The 18,788-nt window shown below is 38.2% G+C and overlaps 1 pseudogene; it reads right to left on the minus strand.

Annotated features, from left to right (window-relative positions):
- Positions 1-348: 348 nt before the first annotated feature.
- On the minus strand, positions 349-10,821 carry LOC118840398 (annotated as a pseudogene).
- Positions 10,822-18,788: the final 7,967 nt, after the last annotated feature.

The following is an 18,788-nucleotide window of genomic DNA, read 5'->3' on the forward strand; positions in this document are numbered from 1 at the left end:
CTGTAAAGGTACTTTGTTAAGCTACTTATTTCAAAACTGGAAAATTTTACATGTAAAGATCAGAAATAGTTCATTTAATAAAATGCTTTGGCCATCCAAATAGATACCATTTTTAGCGATAACTCACATATCTGAAAGAGTGAGGGAAAAGAGGGCAAAGGTGAGCAATAGAAGCTTTGGGAAGCTTCTTGGAGGACCCCCCCCCCCCACTAAGACCTTCTGAATGATTTAGCAACACTCACATGAGTACAAACATGTTGGTCCCTTTCCCTGCTACAAAGCAGTAGTTGCAGTTTTCCATCAGTATAAATTTGATATTTGTTCTTAAAATTACTGAGAAGGCAGACTTTAGTAGTAGCCCAAGCACACTTTGTCCATGGCCAGCTTTGTTCTATCAAGTGGATAAACTCTTTCACAGAGATTGATCTACACAGATCACTGTCATAGAGCATACTCATATAAGGAGGAGTGCTATTTAAAACAATGAGTCCTGAGATGAGTCACAGCTGCCTTGTAGCAAGCATGGGCTATGAGTGTCCATCTCTCAGAGAGCATTTTCTTAGTCTGAACACTGGATGAAGTCACTACTGATACGATTTTCTGCACAGTCTTCTAAATCGTGGTTTTAGCCTGTAGATGTGCCTGCAACTCATAAACAATTTTCTTAGCTTCATTTGTACCATCAAGGGCCATTAATTTCCTTTTTTACGATTTTAGTAGGTTTGTCAGGACTTGGAGTGAGGTCATAGTGTTTCATAGGTGGCAGAGAGATGGGAGAACTGACTTTGCATTTCATTCCCTGAAAATGCATCACTTTGATGTAGGAGATTGTCTTGTTCCCATACTGCATGACAGGGCTGGTATTGGAATGCTGTTTCTCTAATTGAAATTGCTTATGCAGTGTCTTTAGTCAAATCTTCCACAGCTGAATCTTCTATCCAGTTAACACCATACCAATCTCCAAGGTAAGTACTTCTCTCTTTATCATAGTAACAGGAATAGGAAGATTCTCTGGGATTGTCAGCAGTAGTTGCATAAACATTGGTATCATCAGGCAGGTGGTCCATCATTGAGTCAGATTCGCATGCTTCAATATAGAACACCATCTTTTACTATTTTTTATTTGGTGCATATAGCAGATAGTCTTACTCAAATCTTTTTTTTTAATGCAATTCTCTGTTTCTAAGATTTTGGGGTTGGAGAAGTTTGGGGAAAAAAGAGACAAAAATTATTTTGCTACCCTGCTGGTTATGTAATCAGAATATTAAATTCTATGGACACTTTCAAATCTTTAAATGATCTTCTTAAGAGAATATGATCACCATGATCTCACAACAGGAGTGTTCTCACATGGACTATAGACACATTCTTGGACCTCTGTGGTAATATGGTTTACTTCTCAATAATCAGGTGACAGGTCAGATTTCCTCAGTCAAAATTAATTTTAGTACTTCCAATAGATGCCTATTAAAAACTGGATGAAACATTTCATCAGAGAGGTGAATATGTTTTTCCAATGATTTATTTTTATTTTAGACTCAAACACCAGAATGCAAATACAGAATAGAGAAAAGAAAAAAAAACATAAGCTTCAATATTGAAACTTAAATACAAAGTAAGAAAAGAAAAAAAAAGCATGTCACATGCATAGCAGAACATAAGAGAGGATTCAAAACATGTAGCAATAAAATTTCATTTCAAGAAAGCCTGTATGATAAATAGTACATATTGGGTTGAGAACTGTCCATCTTTTCTTTGTTTCCTTGTAAGTTTTCTTTTGTTCTCTTTTGTGTACTTTTAACTTTGTTCTTTTTGCCCCCCACCCCCAAAGCTACAATTAAGTATCTGTATATGTATATATACATATGCATATATACACATTTATGTATACATACATATATGTACATATGTAGCTATGTACTTTCCCTAACAAATTCTATTCCTGATCTTTGTTTTTATATCTGTGCACATCTCTTGTTTCCTGTCCCTCCTGACTTCTCTACTTTGCTTATTCCTGTTACCTTGCCCTCCTATTCTTTAGCTTACCACCCCTGAAGGATCTCGCTCCTATTCTCCCATTCACATAAATCTAAACACCCTTCTATATCCTCTATAACCTATTCCCTCGCCCTCCCCTCTAGATTCCTCCTTTATCTTCTCCACCCTTCAAGACCTGTGGTCTTTTAGTGTCTCTACTGCTAGGTCTTGTGTGATTCTAACTGTGGCACCATCATATTTAAATTGTTTTTTTTTCTTTTCACTCTTAATATTTTATCCTTGAGCTGGGGGTTTTGGAATTTGACTGTAATATTCCTATGAGTTTTCCTCATAGGATGTCTTTCAAGTGGTTATTGATGGATTTTTTCTATTTCTACTCTCCCTCCCTCACCTTGCTCTAATGCTTCAGGACAATCTTCTTCAATTATTCTTGTATTATTGTATCAATATTTTTTTTTGATCATAGCTTTCAGGTAGTCTTATTACTCTTATGTTTTCTCTTCTTGATCTGTTCTCCAGATCTGTTGTTTTTCTTATTAGATGTTTCACTTTCTCTTCTATATTTTCATTTTTATGCTTTGTTTAATTATTTCTTGATCTCTTATAACTTCACTGGCTTCACCTTTCCCAATTCTTTTTTTTTTAATTTTTAGTTTACCACACACGGTTCTACATAATTTTGAGATCCAGATTTTCTCCCCTCCCTCCCCCTCCCTCCCCCTCCCTCCCCAAGACGGCATGGAATCTCGTATAACTACCATGTATAACTTCGCATTGAATTAATTTATACACTAGTCAAGTTGTGGAGAAGAATTATGACCAATGGAGTGAATCATGAGAAAGAAGAGACAGAACCAAAAAAAAAAAAAAAACCAAAAACAAAAACAAAAAAGAAGAAAAAAGGCGAGCATGAAGTGCGCCTCAATCTGTATTCAAACTTCACAGTTCTTTCTCTGGATGAAGATAGCATTCTCCATCGTGAGTCCCCTGGAGTTGTTCTTGCACCTTAGGTTGCTGAGAAGAGTGAAGTATGTCAGGGTTGGTCCTCACAGAATCCATATATCTGTGGTTGTGTACAATGTTCTCCTGGCTCTGCTCCTCTCACTCAGCATTATATTGTGTAGGTTTTTCCAGATTGTTACAAAGTCCGTATCATCCCCATTTCTTATGGCACAATAGTATTCCATTACCTTCATATACCACAGCTTGTTCAGCCATTCCCCAATTGATGGGCATCCCTTTGATTTCCATTTCTTGGCTACCACAAAAAGAGCCGCTATAAATATCCTTGTACATATGGGTCCTTTTCCCGCTTGTGTGATTTCTTTGGGATACAACCCTAGAAGTGGTATTGCTGGGTCAAAGGGTATGAACATTTTTATAGCCCTTTGGACATAGTTCCAAATTGCTCTCCAAAATGGCTGGATCAGCTCACAACTCCACCAGCAATGTAACAATGTTCCAATTTTCCCATATCCTCTCCAGCATTTGTCATCCTCCTGTTTTGTTATTTTAGCCAATCTGACAGGAGATATGTGGTATCTGAGAGTTGTTTTGATTTGCATCTCTCTAATCAGTAGTGATCCAGAGCATTTTTTCATATGCCTATAGATAGCTTTAATTTCTTCCTCTGAAAACTGCCTGTTCATATCCTTTGACCATTTCTCAATTGGGGAATGGCTTGTATTCCTATATATTTGGCTCAGTTCCCTGTATATTTTAGAAATGAGGCCTTTATCAGAGAAACTAGTTGCAAAGATTTTCTCCCAGTTTTCTGCTTCCCTCCTAATTCTTGTTGCGTTGGCTTTTTTTGTACAAAAACCTTTCAATTTAACATAATCAAAATTATCTATTTTGCATTTTGTAATGCTCTCTATCTCTTGTTGGGTCATGAAATCTTTACTTTTTCATAAAGCTGATACGTAAACTATTCCTTTCTTTCCCAAATTACTTATAGTATCAGATTTTACTCCTAAATCATGAACCCATTTTGACTTTATTTTGGTGTATGGTGTGAGATATTGGTCAATGCCCAGTTTCTGCCCTACCCTTTTCCAATTTTCCCAACAGTTTTTGTGAAATAGTGAATTATTAGCCCAGAAGCTGGCCTCTTTGGGTTTATCAAAGAGTAGATTGCTAAACTTGTTGATTTCTCCTACTTGTGTACCTATCCTATTCCACTGATCCACACCCCTGTTTCTTAACCAGTACCAGGCAGTTTTGATGACTGCTGCTGTGTAGTACAGTTTAATATCTGGTATGGCAAGGCCACCTTCTCTAGCATTTCTTTTCATTAATACCCTAGATATTCTAGACCTCTTGTTTTTCCAGATGAATTTTGTTATTATTTTGTCCAGCTCAGTAAAATAATTTTTTGGTAGTTCGATTGGTATGGCACTGAATAGATAGATTAATTTAGGTAAAATTGTCATTTTTATTATATTTAGCTCGGCCTAACCATGAGAAACTGATATTTTTCCATTTATTTAGATCTGATTTTATTCGCGTGAAAAGTGTGTCATAGTTATGTTCATATAGGCCCTGGGTTTGTCTTGGCAAATAGACTCCCAGATATTTTATAGTGTCTATAGTAACTTTGAATGGAATTTCTCTTTCTATCTCTTGCTGTTGGGCTTTGTCAGTAATGTATAGGAATGCTGAGGATTTATGTGGGTTTATTTTATATCCTGCAACTTTGCTAAAGTTGTTTATTATTTCAAGTAGTTTTTTACTTGATTCTCTAGGGTTCTCTAAATAAATCATCATATCATCTGCAAAAAGTGATAATTTAGTTTCTTCTTTTCCTATTCTAATTCCTTCAATTTTTTTTCTCCTCTTATTGCTACAGCTAAAGTTTCTAGTACTAAATTGAATAATAGGGGTGATAATGGACATCCTTGTTTCACCCCTGATCTTATTGGGAATACATCTAGCTTATCCCCATTACAGATAATGCTTGTTGATGGTTTTAGGTAGATGCTATTTATAATTTTAAGGAAGGTTCCACTTATTCCTATGCTTTCTAGTGTTTTTAATAGGAATGGGTGTTGTACTTTGTCAAAGGCTTTTTCTGCGTCTATTGAGATGATCGCATGGTTTCTGATAGTTTTGTTGTTGATATGGTCAATTACGCTAATAGTTTTCCTAATATTGAACCAGCCTTGCATTCCTGGAATAAATCCTACCTGGTCATAGTGTATTTTTCTCGTGATGATTTGCTGCAATCTCTTGGCTAATATTTTATTTAAAATTTTTGCATCAATATTCATTAGAGAAATTGGTCTATAATTTTCTTTCTCAGATTTGACTCTACCTGGTTTGGGTATTAGTACCATATTTGTGTCATAAAAAGAATTTGGTAGGACTCCTTCTTCACCTATTTTCCCAAATAGTCTACAAAGTATAGGAATTAGTTGTTCTTTAAATGTTTGATAGAATTCACCTGTAAAACCATCTGGCCCTGCAGATTTTTTTCCTAGGGAGTTCATTGATGGCATGCTCAATTTCTTTTTCTGAGACGGGGTTATTAAGAAATTTTACTTCCTTTTCTGTTAACCTGGGCAGTTTATGTTTTTGTAGATATTCATCCATATCTCTAAGGTTGTCAAATTTATGGGCATACAGTTGGGCAAAATAATTCCTAATTGTTGTTTTGATTTCCTCTTCATTAGAGTTGACCTCACCCTTTTCATTTTTGATACTGGTAATTTGATTTTCTTCTTTCTTTTTTTTTAATCAAATTGGCCAAAGGTTTATCAATTTTATTGGTTTTTTCATAAAAGCAGCTCTTTGTTTTATTTATTAATTCAATAGTTTTCTTGGTTTCAATTTTATTCATCTCTCCTTTGATTTTCAGTATTTCTAATTTGGTATTTAATTGGGGGTTTTCAATTTGCTCTTTTTCTAGCCTTTTCAGCTGTATGCCCAGATCATTGATCTCCTTTTCCCCTATTTTATTCATGTAGGCATTTAGGGATATAAAACTTCCCCTAAGAACTACTTTTGCTGCATCCCATAAGTTTTGGTATGTTGTTTCATTATTGTCATTCTCTTGAATGAAGTTATTAATTGTTTCTCTGATTTGTTCTTTGGCCCACTCATTCTTTAGAATTAAATTATTTAGTTTCCAATTAGTTTTTAGCTTATTCTTCCATGGTTCATTATTAAAAATGATTCTTATTGCATCATGATCTGAAAAGGATGCATTGACTACTTCTGCTTTTTTGCACTGGATTGTGAGGTTTTTATGCCCTAGTACATGGTCAATTTTTGAGTATGTGTCATGTACTTTTGAGAAGAAAGTATATTCCTTTTTATCCCCATTCAGTTTTCTCCAGAGGTCTATCATATGTGCCTTTTCTAAAATTCTGTTTACCTCCTTAACTTTTTTCTTATTTATTTTGAGGTTAGATTTATCAAGTTCAGAAAGGGGGAGGTTGAGGTCTCCCAATATTATAGTTTTGCTGTCTATTTCTTCCTGTAACTCCCTTAACCTCTCCTCTAAGAATTTGTATGCCTTACCACTTGGTGCATATATGTTAAGCAATGATATTGCTTCATTGTTTATGGTGCTTTTTAGCAGGATGTAGTGTCCTTCCTTATCTCTTTTAATTAAATCTATCTTTACTTTTACTTTGTCTGAGATTAGGATTGCTATACCTGCTTTTTTTACTTTAGCTGAGGCACAATATATTTTACTTCAGCCTTTTACCTTTACCCTATGTGTATCCCCCTGTTTCAAATGCGTTTCTTGTAAACAACATATTGTAGGATTATGGTTTTTAATCCATTCTGCTATCTGCTTCTGTTTTGTGGGAATGTTCATCCCCGGCACGTTCAGAGTTATGATTTCTATCTGTGTCTTTTTCTCCATCCTATTTCCCCCTGTTAATGCTTTTATTTCTCCCTTTCCCCTTCTCCTCCTCAACAAAGTTTTGCTTTTGACCGCCGCCTTCCTCAGTTTACCCTCCCTCTTTATTCCCCTCCCTTATCTTACCGTTTCCCACTTGCTACTTCTCCTCTCCCTTCTGACCACCCCCCTCCCTTTTTCCCCCCTTCCCCTCCTACTTCCCGTAGGACAAGTTAGATTTCTAAACTTGTCAGGGTATGTTATTCCCTTCTTGAACTAGATCAGATGACAGTAAAGCACAAATACTGCTCTTCTCCCTCCCTTCTTTCCCTCTACTATAATATGTTTTTGTGCCACTTCATTTGGTGTAATTTACCCTTTTCTACTACCTCCTTACCGCTCCTCTCATAGCCATCCCTTTATATCTCTTACTTATATTTTATGTCTTTACATCAGTTAATTTATACAGGCATTCACAACCTATGTATATGCCTTTCAATTGTCATAATAGCTGTACCATTCTCAAGACTGACTTATATATGTATATATATATATATATATATATATATATATATATATATACATACGTAAGATGATATAATCCCACATAAAGATGTAAACAACCTGCCCTTATTGGTTAATAGGGTTTGTGTGGTTTTTCCCCCAGGTTACCTTTTTATGTCTCACTTGAGTTTTATATTTGGAGATCAAATTTTCCATTGAGTTCTGGCCTTTTCATCAGGAAGGTCTGGAATTCCCTTATTTCATTGAATGTCCATTGCCTTGCCTGAAAAAGTATGCTTAGTTTTGCTGGGTAGTTGATCCTTGGTTGTAGTCCCAGCTCCTTTGCCCTTTGGAATATCATGTTCCAATTTCTCCTGTCTTTTAATGTGGAAGCTGAGAGATCCTGCGTGATCCTGACTGTAGTTCCACGATATTTGAATTGCTTCTTTTTGGCTGCTTGCAGTATTTTCTCCTTGAGTTTATAGTTCTGAAATTTGGCTATAATATTTCTTGGTGTTTTCAGTTTGGGATCTCTTTCAGGGGGTGATCGGTGAATTCTTTCAATGACTATTTTGCCCTCTGGTTCTAGGACCTCTGGGCAGTTGTCTGATAATTTCTTCGAAGATACTGTCAAGGCTCCTTTTTTCATCGTGGATTTCCGGTAGACCAATAACTCTTAAATTGTCTCTCCTGGATCTATTTTCCAGGTCGGTTGTTTTCCCAATCAGGTATTTCACATTTTTTTCTATTTTTTCATTCTTAACGTTTTGCTTTACTACTTCCTGGTGCCTCATAGATTCATTAGCTTCCACTTGCTCAACTCTAATTTTTAATGAGTTAGTGTTTTCATTTTGCCTATGAGTCTCCTTTTCCATTTGGTTGATTTTACCTCTCAGGCTGTCATTTTCTCTCTTTAGATTCTGTATCTTCGTAGCCATTTCACCAATCTTATTCTTTAGGGACTTGATTTCATCTTCTTTTAGCTCCCTAATTTGGTTTTTAAAATCCTCCTTTAGCTCTTCCAGCCGTGCTTTTTGGGCTGGAGACCAGTTCATATTACCTTTTGAGGTATCAGACACATCTATAGTGTCATTGCTGCCCTCTTTCATATTGATATTTTGATCCTGCCTGTCTCCATAAAAAGAATCTATTGTCCTCGGTTTTTTTGTATTCTTCTTCATGTTTGTTGGATTGCCTTTTCCTGGTGTTACAACGAATATCTATCTTTGGGCCTCAGGGCTCTCTGTCCCAGCTTTTTTATTCTGGGGGTTGTGAGTCTAGAATTATAACCTTCAGTTTCCTGAGGTGTGGGGGAGGGGTCTGGCTCCCTGGCGTCTCACTCCCTATGGGTGCTCTCCAGCACTTGCTTTTCAGCAATGGTCTCAGCTGTTTTTTGTTTGAGCTGATGACTGGCACTTCCCCTGAGGGAGCAAGATTAAGCCTGGGCTCCTGGTGTTGACCCCTGCCGACTCTGCCCCTCTGGGACTAATGAGCTTCTACTATTTGTCCTGTGAGGCCCCACTACTTTCTCCTCTGTTTCAGTTCCCTTTTTTCCCCCCCGAGGAATTCTCTGGGTGAGGGGGGGAGGGATTAGAACTGTTTACCTGGCCATTGAGTCTTCTGGAAGTTCAAGAAGCCGAGTTCCTGGGCTGTAAGCGTCAGGAGTTGGGGTTTCCCGGCCAGTGGCGGTGGCATTGCACTGCCTCTCATCGCTTCCACAGACTGCCATCCTGTTTTGGGAGTCCTGGGGATCTCTACTTGTTTTGGGCGCCCAGCTTTCTCCCAGCCCGTCTCCCACATGGATTTCCCGGCCGGCCGCTTATGCTTTGGTCTGGAGCAGCTCTGCAGCCGAGCACTCTCCGAGCCTACAGGTTCGTGTCTTCAGCCTTTCAGACTCTCCCGGCTCGGAAATTGGCCCCACGCAGACTGCTCGCGGTTTCTGACTCTCTCAAATGTGTTCAAATTCACTTTTTTATGGGAATCTGACAGACCTTGTGAGAGAGCTCTGGTAAGATGCTGCCTTCATGTGGCCATCTTGGCTCCGCCCCCACCTTTCCCAATTCTAATTTTCAAAGTGTCATTTTCTTCCTAAAGATTCTGGATCTCCTTTCCTAATTGTTTGACTCTCTTTTCATAGTCTTGTTTTTCTTGTTCTTTTTTTTTTTTAGTTTTTCCTCAATCTGATTTGATTTCTGATTTTCAAAGTCTTTTTAAAGTTCTTCTGTGTATTGCTTTTGGGCAGGTGAGCATTTGATGTTATTCTTTGGGGTAGAAGAGAGTTTTTTGCTTCAATATCCTCCTCTGATGATGCACTCCCATCTTCTGTATTTCCATAATGGCTTTCTACAGTTGGATTCTTTCTCCTTTGCCTGTGCATTTTTTTATAGTGATAGTTTAATTTTTATAATCACCTCTAGCCCTGTGGTATGGGGAATGGTGCCTCTTGTTCCAGATTTTCAATTCTAGACTGGAACCAAATCCAAGCCTCCAGCCTCCTGTAAGCACCCACATCCAGGGCCATTCATCCCCACTACCGCATTCACCATTCTCTCCCCGGTTGCTCTTGGCAGCACAGCTGGATCTGGCATTGCTTGTCAGCAGAGATTCCCTCGATCTTTCTGGGCCCAGACACTCAATTCCCCTCACTATCCCAGGGTTAAAAATTCCTGTGGCTGTGGCCAAGGCAGTCTCCCAAATCAGCTAACCCCAGGCCTTACTGCTTGTTGTTTAAGCAGCTTGAGGGCTTGTTGGTAACTTGGACCTTATCCTGGAGGTATTTACTCTTCACAAGGACAAAACCTGGTCCTGGGATTTTTCTTCTCATCTTCTCAGAGTGTTTCAGGAGGACCCCTATTCTGCCCCTATTCTTATTTATTTTTACACACACTTTGTTCACCCTGATGTGCTATTTTTTCTCTTTTGTGGGTGGAAAATCTTGAGAGCTTGGAGTCTTCTGAGCTACTCCACCATCTTCCCAGAATCCTCCTTCAAATCTTTTACATGAAAAACATCACCAGGGAAAGCCAAGGGTCCAGGAGCTCCAGGATCAGTGAAGCAAATATATGGTCCTTTGGACCACTGTTCAAAGCTTTCCCTGATCCTTTATTCTTCCCAACTTCTGCATCACCTTGCATAACATAGCAAGGAAGTTTTCTGGAATGACATCTGCCTGTATATAGTCTTTTGGGAACTCTTTGTACACATCAGTGCCATTGGGTCTATTGATGATAATATTTTTTGTAGGGTTTTCTTCATTGTTTGCAATGTTGTCATACATTATGACAATTATTTGTTCATTGGGAAACCCATTTCAGTGATTGATCCAGTGTGAATGGCAGGCATCAGCCTGGTATCTGAAGTTATACCAGCTGCTTGACAATCCAGTGCTTATCTCCAACCTCAGGATCATCCAGGGACAAGGTATTAATTCCTGTGACCACCACCAACAACTCAATTGTCTTCAAAATCATTCTGGTCTTTGGGTTCAAACTGCTCCCGCATAGCCTGTCCATGGCAGGACCAGAAAGAAATCCCAGGTGGTATGTGCACCCCAGAGCTTTAACTTATCCACTGGCCCTAGCTCCACTTTGGCTGTTCTTGTTGTTAATATTATTGCTATTATCTTTGACCTTTTGGGTGACTATGTGTACCAGTGGGATTTCTGGGTCAGAGGCTATAGAAATTTCAGTCGTTTTTTTTCAGCTTGATAAAAATAACTACCGTTAGACCAGAGAGGGGCTGAGCCACTATACCCTCCCCTCTCCACTTAAGGGTCACTCCACTGAGTGCTTAGCTTCAGTCCTGGGGATCCTGACCAGCTAAAGTGAAGGTCAGATTTTTTTTTTCTCCGACCCTTGGCTCATTACTTTTCTACCTCAGTGCCCCAGGGGAAAATTCCTTAAGTATTAAGTGGTATATGTTAGGGTTTCCCCAAAATAGGGAGTATAAAAATATTTAAGGTACAATACAGATCATATATACGACAGATATTTATTTCTTACATATAAATGAAATGCTAAATACATAATATTCACAAGGGGGCATTGACAGAAAGTCTTAAAACAGAATTCAGTAACAATTTATAACTAGCATTATAATCTCCCAGGAAATTGAGACTTAAATCTCATCAGAATATAAAGCAGTCTGTAGGATTGTGGACCAGACATTGTTATATTTCACCTTGGTTCAACTCTGCACTGTCCCTTTAACATCCTTGTCATCTACCCAGCCAACACAGAGCTCCTCCTTTTGCTGGTGATTTGTCTTCTCTGATGCAGAATTCCCATTACTAGTCAGCTTTGGCCAAGGGATTCAGGTTCTCTGGACCTGTTGAACTTACAGTATCTTCTCTAAGTTTGGACACATCCATCTTGAGGTCAGTTTTGGTCATCAGGAAAATACATAGCAGAAGAGGCAGCCAGAGGCCCAGCTTCAAACTGGCCTACCTGAGTCCTGTCTCCCCAATCTTCCCACCAGCCTGCCTCTCTCCTTTCACCTGTACATTTTTTGTTGTTCAGTTGTTTCAGTCATATCTTAATCTTCATGACCCCATTTGGAGTTTTCTTGGCAAAGATACTGGAGTGGTTTGCCATTTCTTTCTTTAGCTCATTTTACAGATGAGGATACTGAGGCAAACAGTGTGACATAGCTAGTTAAGTGTCTGAGGTTGGATTTGAACTTATGTCTTCCTGGCACTCTAGAACCAGCACTCTATCCACCTAGCTGCCTCCAGCTATCCATTAGAGTGGTTACAATTCTGTCAGGGTGTGAGAAGAGTGATGAAACCTATTGTCACCCTTCCTGTAAGAGGCTTGACAGCTGGGAAGAGAAGATACAGGTGAGAGTAAGTCATTCCCTTTTAAAGATTCATTGAGTAATCCCACTTCTTGCTCTAGGGCCAGTGGGGGATTGTGTTATCATTCACTTCATGTATATTTCAGTACTGAGCAGCCACATAGGAAGTAGCCAGGAGGTCCATCATTCCCAAAGCACCCTAGCTCTGCTTTAGAAGCTCTGAATATTCTCTGAGTACCACCAGCCCTGTTCCACATTTCCTCCACCCCCACTGAATTACTTACAAATCATTTCCCAAAACGGTTGGACCAATTCAAAGTTCTAACTACAGTATGTTAATGTTTCTATTTTCCCAAACCCTTTCTAATATTGGCTATTCTCATCTTTTGCTATCTTTGGCAATTTCATGAGTGAAACTTCAGAGTTTTCAAATTAAAAAAATTCTTATTAGTGACTTAGGATATTTTCCCATAGTTATGAATAATTTACAATATTCCTTTCAAGAACTGTTTATTCATGTTTTTGACCATGCTTCCATTGTGTAATGTCTCTTGGTCTTAAATATTTCTATTAATTCTCTGAAAATCTTGGGCATGTGACCATTATCTTATTTGATATATTTGATACAAAGATAATTGTTTTCCAAATTGACACCTTCCCTTCTTATACCAGTTGCATTGATTTTGCTAGTGAAAAAACCTTTTAAATTAATGTAATTGAAATATTATTTTTATCTTCTGTGATAAAGGAAATCACCCCCTTTGTTTGTGAACTCTTCTCTTAGCAATAAGATGGAAACTTATTTGTCCTTCTCTTTGCAGTTTTTTCTTTGGGGGGTTATTATTAGCTCAAATGTTTGACGTTGGTTTCTATCATCAACAACTTCTAGCTCAGCTGAAATCCTGGCCTGGGCTACTGCCATTCATACACTTTCAGAAAGAACAAGAACCAGCAGGATTCTTGGAAACTAGGACTCTGGGACATGCTATCCCTGGAATGGTATTCTAGCTCTAGGAGCTGGACTCAATTCCTCTTAGTGCCTCATTTTTTTATGCCGTATTCCTGAACATAGATGACTTTTACCTTTTAAACTCTAAATCAAAATCAGTAACTGGGCGGATAAAGACACCAGGTTAGTCCATTGTTTTTGCAAATTTAGTGACCTTTTCATGTAGACCTGGCTACTCCAAGTTTAACAGCCTTCATAAAGTTCTAATGGGCCACTCAAGTTTTAATACCTTTATAAACTGCTCAAAGTTTGAAAAGAGAAAAGTCTGAAATGGGCTTTGACTTACCTCCTTACAGTTATTTAGGAAAGCTATTGATTTGCCTTCAATTTCAACAAATTCAATGTACAGTTCCATAAGACATGTTGCTGTCTAATGGGCTGTCTAAATGTATTGACATGGCTCATGGGCGGTAAGGATATGTGACTGAAGTCTGGTTAACATCAACAAAGGTGAACTAAGGGTGGTGGCTATGTACTAGTTGGGAAGGGGGACAGCCAGTTCCAACGGTACTGCTGAAACTGGGAGTTCTTTATCTGAGGCCTTATATGGAGTATTTAGAGAAGGAAATAACCAACTAGTCTAGTACCTTCACCAAGAAAACCCCAAATGGGATCACAAAGAGTCAAAAATGACTGAAAAACAATAAAAGGGCTATCAGAATTCTACCTTTCTACTCCACCTCAACCTTGGTTCGGAAGGAAAACTACTTTCCTAGTTAGGTTTATGCTGCTTACTTAAAAGGCCATCATTCTTAGTGACTTTCAGGTAAACCCATTCATGAAACAAACCAGCAAACAGAAATTAGAGATGTTCTGTATGTTAAAATATGGCCAAAAATATACAAATGAATGAATTTTTCTTCTAGGAATGAGATAATATCTTAGCTCAAGCAAGAGAAAGGACTGAATCTCCCTGAATCTCCATTCTAGCAGTCCCTATGGAGATTAGGTATAAATCAGGGACATATTGTAGACCTGACTTCCCCTACTTGTCTGCTGCTTCTTTTTTTCATGTCTCTATCCCAAAGAATCTCTGGCTTTTATGCAATAAGTTTCATATCTGTCTATCTATCTGTCTGTCTGTCTGTCTATCTATCTATCTATCTATCTATCTACCTATCTATCTACACAGTTTTATGTTACTTCTTGGCATTCTCTCCACCAATTCAGTCATGGCTCTCTCCATGTACACAGAAACATGTAACCCCCAGAAGCCAGGAGCACCCAAAGTGACTTCAATTCTCAGAGAAGATCTTGCTTGAAGAGTTCCCAAGGGAGGTCCAGAAGGGGACTGGTGAAGCTTGAGCTCTCTGGCCTCTTGCCTAAATGCTCCACCCCTCATGCAGGGCAAGGAATTTATTTCTATCAATAAGGAGAGAGAACAATACCAATGGGTTTTGGGACAGGGATTAGTTACACATGCAAAATGGCAGGTTAGAATCCTGTTTATATTTCTAGGAGCACAGTAGCTTGGTAGTCCCTGAGATCTCTCACCTCACAAATCTTATAATGTATATCCTGTTTCAAAAGAATCTTTCCTCAGAAGACTGTACTTGTTGGAAAAAATATGAAAACCCAGTGTCACTAAAGTAACAATAAAAATTATAGTTCTTTAAAGTTTTCAAAAGTTTACATATATTATCTTCTTTGATGTTCACAACAGCATTGTAAGGTGTGTGCAATTGCTATCTCAATTTCACAAATGAGGAAACTGAGGCTGATGAAGGCAGGATACAGAATCAGCCATTAACATCTTAGCATGAAATTATTTTATTATTATTTATTTATTATTTTATTATTATTTATTTATTATTTATTATGAAATCCTTGCCCTGCATGAGGGTCAGGGCAGACTTAGTCAGAGTGAGAGAGTCCTAGTCTTCCTCAGTGCTCATCAGAACTCTTCAAGCTTCAAGTAGTTTTGGGTACCTTTGAGAGAGAAGATGAAAGAGGCCCCACTTCAGGTTGCTGAAGGTGAGTACTCTGGGGAAGAAGCTGACATGAGAGAAGTTTGCCATCTCCATCAAGTTCCTAACCCTAGTTTGTTACATTGGAGGCTATGGGGTGAGATCCAGGAACTTGATTATCTCTTGGTTGAGCTGAGTTATCTCACTCCCAATGGGAGAGCTTCTTTACTCTATATTGTCTGATAAATATTTTCCTATGTATACCTTCTCTGATTTCTATTTTGCTATGGTTTGGATAAATAGGTTTTCTTTGGTAATTGCTATTTGTTATGAATGTTCATTGTGGAACTGGTATTTGGTGGGAAAGGGATCAGATCTTGAATAGAGAGCTTGGGGTCCTTCTTGCTCCCCAATAATGATACAGATATCAGAAGTTAGATTGAATCCCCCAGATTAACAATATCTAAGGGGATAGATAGATATAATTCTAGCCTGCTACCTCCTTTCACTTAGGAGAGCAGAGTTGCCTCTGGCTCCAACCTCCTGCTTCCTTTCTTGGCAGAAATTAAAGTCTTCCTTGGAGGAAGGTGAAGGAAAGAGATTAGAAGTGTCTGTTCTGCCTCCCTTAGAGCCATACAAGGACACCTCCATGCTACAGATAGGAAGACAGCCCTCACCACATGTGGGGCCTCTCTGCACATGGGGCCCTCAAATTACACTTATAAATCACAAAGCTTCTGCAAATATTTGGAAAGTAGTAATGTGTCTAGGTGTGAGATTATTTCTTCAGGCCACTGAAGGTATATTTGCTTTTATTTATTATGCTGAGTCAAGCTGAATAATTTTTAAAAACCAAATAAGACCCAAAATATCAATGCTTGGTGTGCATTTCAATTTTTGCACCCCATTTAAGAATTCCATGCCCCCCACAACCCTATGTATCCTGGGTCCATAGGTTTAAAGAATACGCGTGAAGGAGAGGAGGGAAAGGTCTGAGGGATATGTGATTCTAATAGTTCAATCCAAGGAGTCCTAAGTGGATCTCTGCCATGGATAGGCCTGCTCAGTGACCAACTACTTGACAACAAGAAGGGAATCTAGGAAATGTGGAGAGCCTTGGTTGGGAGGCAGGGTGTTAGTTAAAGAGGGAATCTGGGATAACTTGAAACTAATTCTGCCTAAGGAATAGATTTGCTTATTCAGCAAAGATTTGAAAGTCGTTTTGGATTGTGAGCATTGAACAAAGAGTCTATTCCAGATTTGATTCAGTGCCCTTGGGGGTAGGTCATCTTTTGTTTTACCGCTAAGGGATGGGGGAAGGAACAAGTATAGGATTGTAGAATTCAGAAAGGGTCATAGAAATCATCGATTCTAATCTTCTTCTTTTACAGATATCATAGGATCATGATTTAGATCTACAAAGTACTTTACAAGCCATTGGATTCAACCTTCTCATTTTATAAATGATTAAACTTAGGAAAAGAGAAATTAAGTGACTTGTCCAAGGTCACACAGCTAATAAGTATCCGAGAAGGGATTCAAACTTAGGTCTTCTTGATTTTAAGTTTGCTATTCTCTCCACTCTACCATGCTGCCTATCAATAATAATAACTGAAATTGCTTTAATGGCCCATTTCTACAGGTGGTAAATGGATATAGTATAGAACTCAAAATCTTGGAATCCTGCATCAGGAAACTTCAAGAGTTCAAATCCTGCCTCAGATACCTACTAGATGTATGATCTTGAGTGTGTCACTTAATCTTGGTCTTCTTCAGTTTCCTTATCTTTAAAATGGGGATAATAATAGCACCTACCTCACAGGGTGATTATGGGGATAAAATGAGATTATATTTATGAGGTTGTATTACATAAAGCACACTGTAAACCTTAACACTTTATATAAATTTTACTCCTCTTCTTCCTTCTCCTCCTCTCGGTAATACTAAGACTATTATTATGATCACTACCACTACTCTACTACTGCTTTAAAGTTTACAAAAGGCTTTCCTCAGTACAATCTTATTGTGGGGGTATTGCAAATATTATTATTCTTTTTTAAAAAAGTGTTATTCTTTAGTTTTACAGACTCAGAGAGGAAAAGATGATATAGAAAGATATCCAAACATAGTTTGTATAACTACAAAAAGCCCAACATTCTTTCTACATGACTTTTTGTTTAAAGGCAAATGATTACCCCTGGAAAGACATAATAGTGTGATGTAGTATGTGACAAGTTTCTCCCACACCATTCAGGGAGTCCCTTGACTACCCTTGGCTTTAACATGGAGGAAGAGAAACATACAATCCTCCTGACTGTATATCCATTGTCAAGTGTATTCACAAATTAGGAAAATCACCAGAAATCAAGTAATAAGCATTTCATTAAACCACACTGAAACATAACTTTGCCCTTGCAGTGACATGATTTTGAACTTTCATCAACCAATGGAAAATGTTTCCTTCACAGATTTTTAAAGCAGTGGGGAAAAGAGAACAAATCCCCAAGGAGGGAATAGGAAACCCAACTTCCAAAGACAAAGAGGGAGGGCTATGTCACAGAATACTGATGGAACAGCTCTTGGTCTATGTATATACTTAGCACTACCTACACTGCTTCTTAGCTAGCTTCACCTTCTAGCCTTCAGCACAAGGATGTCAATTACTGAGGCTCACCTTCATCTTTACCATTTTAACCCCAAACCTTCCTCTACCTATGACTCATCACTTTCTGTGCTGCTGCTACCATCAGACTTCTTGGATGGAATCCAGTTAAATCTGTTCCACTTTCCAATTCTCGGAAAAATGCACTTCACTTAACCTTTCTAAGCCCTAAGTTCAAATGAGATCGCATATGGAAAAATGATTTATAAAACGATACGAAGTCTCATAAAGTATCATCATCATCATCACTATTACCATTATTATTTTATATTTGGACCTAACAGGCTATTTCTCTGAGGGCCATTATTAATGATCTTTTAGCAGCAGTTAAAAAGATCACGTGTCCCATGTTTGGGGCTATTAATCATGTTCTTTAGTCTATCTTTTTTACATAACACAATGCCAGTGAAAGGCTGGTCTGTTTGTTCCTTCACATTTTCACTCTGTCTCTTTCTCTATTATGGTCCAGAAATCCTCCTCTTAGTCAAGGAACTCTGCATGTTCCAGAATCTCCACTGCTTGGTCATCATCACCTCGTGCTGGTTGCTCAGGACTTATTGTTCCATGGGGAGTCTGAGTCTATGTATAGCCTGTTTCTTTTTGGTCTTCTGTATCCCCAGATCTCTAGTTTCTTGTTTCCTTTTATATTTGCCCTTTAAAGAATGTAGCTGACATACATGAATGAGTTAGGAAATTTAAATTGTCCATCATTAACTAATCATCATAAAGGTGTCATTAATGGAAAAATTGGCACCCTGACCTAACAAGTTCACACTTCATCAAGGGATTATCAAAGGTGACAGAATAAAGGCCTCCTTGATAATATGGTAATAGAGTCTTAGCTCAAGGGGAGTTTATATCTTATTAAGGAACCAACCTTTTCCAGGGAATTCAACATCTTTTTCAAAAGATGCCATAAAAAGGACCACATTAAAAGGGCAAAAAACATTCAAAATGATGTTCTGTGCATCTACTATATGCAGAATTTGCAGGTATCTAGAACACAATATAGTTGATCACAAGAGTGCCTTGTAAACAGTTACACATTGTGTATTTGAAATTCAT

Source organism: Trichosurus vulpecula, chromosome 2 (assembly GCF_011100635.1).
Source record: "Trichosurus vulpecula isolate mTriVul1 chromosome 2, mTriVul1.pri, whole genome shotgun sequence".
Taxonomy (NCBI): Eukaryota; Metazoa; Chordata; class Mammalia; order Diprotodontia; family Phalangeridae; genus Trichosurus; species Trichosurus vulpecula.